The 2,227-nt window shown below is 39.0% G+C and overlaps 1 pseudogene; it reads left to right on the forward strand.

Annotated features, from left to right (window-relative positions):
* Window positions 1-353: 353 nt before the first annotated feature.
* LOC115213588 lies at window positions 354-454 on the forward strand (annotated as a pseudogene).
* Window positions 455-2,227: the final 1,773 nt, after the last annotated feature.

Consider the following 2,227-nt stretch of genomic DNA (forward strand, 5'->3'; position numbering starts at 1 on the left):
TCGCTTTTGCCGAACCGCTAAATTACGGGTATGTAAACAACAGCATCGGTGGTCAAGCGATGTTGGGGTGGGGGGACAAACACAAACAGACATATATATACATATACATATATACGACGGGCTTCTTTCAGGTCCGTCTACCAAATCCAATCACAAAGCTTTGGTCGACCCGAGGCTATAGTAGAATACAGTTGCCCAAGGTGCCACGCAGTGGGACTGAACCCGGAACCATGTGGTTCGTAAGCAAGCTACTTACCACACAGCCACTCCTACGCCTATGTGTGTTATTGAATTTCACAATGCACAGTATTATTGGGTGTGCATGTTTGGGCACCAATAGGGTTTGAAAGCCAATGTATGTCACAAATGTAAATATACTGGAACGATGCAAAGAAGATTAGTATGGCCCCTGCGCAAGGATGACACGCAAATTCCCGAAGCGCTACACATTTTTTATAGGTGCAGAAGTGGCTGTGTGTTAAGTAGCTTGGGTTCAGTCCCACTGTGTGGCACCTTGGCCAAATGTCTTCTACTATAACTGCGGGCCTTGTGAGTGGATTTGTTGACGGAAACAGAAAGAAGTATGTCTGTGTGTGTATGTGTGTGTTTGTGTGTCTGTATTTGTCCTCCTACCATCGATTGACAACCGATGTTGGTGAGTTTACGTGCCAGTAACCTAGTGATACAGCAACAGAGACCCATAAAATAAGTACTGGGCTTACAAAGAAGAAGTCGTGGGTTGGATTTGTTCGACTAAAGGCGGTGTTCCAGCATGGCCGCAATCAGATGACTGAAACAAAAGAATAAAAGAATACAGACGAACTATAAGTGTTACACCATCTCGATTCCAAGTCCCACATCATACATTTCTAGTATTCTGCCTAAGTCATTAGTATGTTTGTTTCTCTTTGTCTGGGCACGTGTGAGTGTGTGAAAGAGAGAGAGAGAGAGGGAGAAAGAGAGAAGAAAAGAGAGAATGAGAGACAGAGAAACAGAGAGAGGGGGAGACAAAGTGTATGTGTGTGTGGCTTGTGCGTGTATGTGTGTGTATGTGTGGGATGCGTATGTGTGTGTGTTTGCCGAAGTACGTGCACGAATACCCTAGTAAAAAATCGGCGAAAAATCGTTTGAGAAATGTGTATTTGCTATACTACAGGAATTAAGGCTAATTTATAACTTTACAGTTAATTATACCAATTAAACATGTTAGTTATTCACTCTGCAGATCTTGATTTGGTTAGAGCCGAGTCTAAATCATGATTTTTAAACGGAGTACCTGTAAGCGATTTGTGTCTATTGGGTTAAATGAAATTGTAGTTTTTCTTCTTTTTTTCTTTTCCAAATAAACACACGCAGTATATATTCATTCTTCACTTGTTTATTACCGTTATTTTATCTGATATTCATTGTCCAGAAATCTTTCGTCACACATCTGTGACCTCTTCAGCGACACTTTCGGACCACATGTGTCTTTCTGCTCCACTTAATCCATTCTGACAATGCACATACAATAAAATAAGAACAGTAATATATGAGTGGAGAACAAATATATAGTGCGAGTGTTTATTTGGCAAAAAAAGTATAAAAGAAAAAACAATGACCGTCCCGAAATATAGAGATTGTGGTATATTTTTCTGTGAAAACTAATGGAATAAAGACCACAAGTTTTCATTATAGTATTGTACAAAGACAGATTTGACAAGATTACTCACGAAACAATTGCAAAATCTCAGAGGAAATGTTGTTTGGAATTGTCTTTAACCGAGAAATATAGACATACTCAAAGTATACAAACCACAGAGAGAATCATACAGTAAACACACGTGCGCTCACGCATTCGCACACACTCAAATGCACACACACAGACGCACCTTACATAAACAGCCACACACACAAGGAAATATTCGCCCATCCGTTTACGCATATGCTAATATGAATTTACACACACATAAACGCACACATACACATACATAAATGCATAACTTCACCTATCTAAACACAAATGCACACACACACACACAGACGTGCGCGCATATAAGTATATATATACATGTATATATGTATTATGCATATATATATATATATATATATTATATTATATATATATATATAGACATATACGATTTTTTGTTCTTTTATTTGTATCAGGCATTAACTGTGGCCATGCTGGCGCACCTCCTTTACTCGAGCAAATCTACCCCAGACTTATTGTTTGTAAGCCTATTAC

Source organism: Octopus sinensis, linkage group LG6, assembly GCF_006345805.1.
Source record: "Octopus sinensis linkage group LG6, ASM634580v1, whole genome shotgun sequence".
NCBI classification, from domain to species: Eukaryota; Metazoa; Mollusca; class Cephalopoda; order Octopoda; family Octopodidae; genus Octopus; species Octopus sinensis.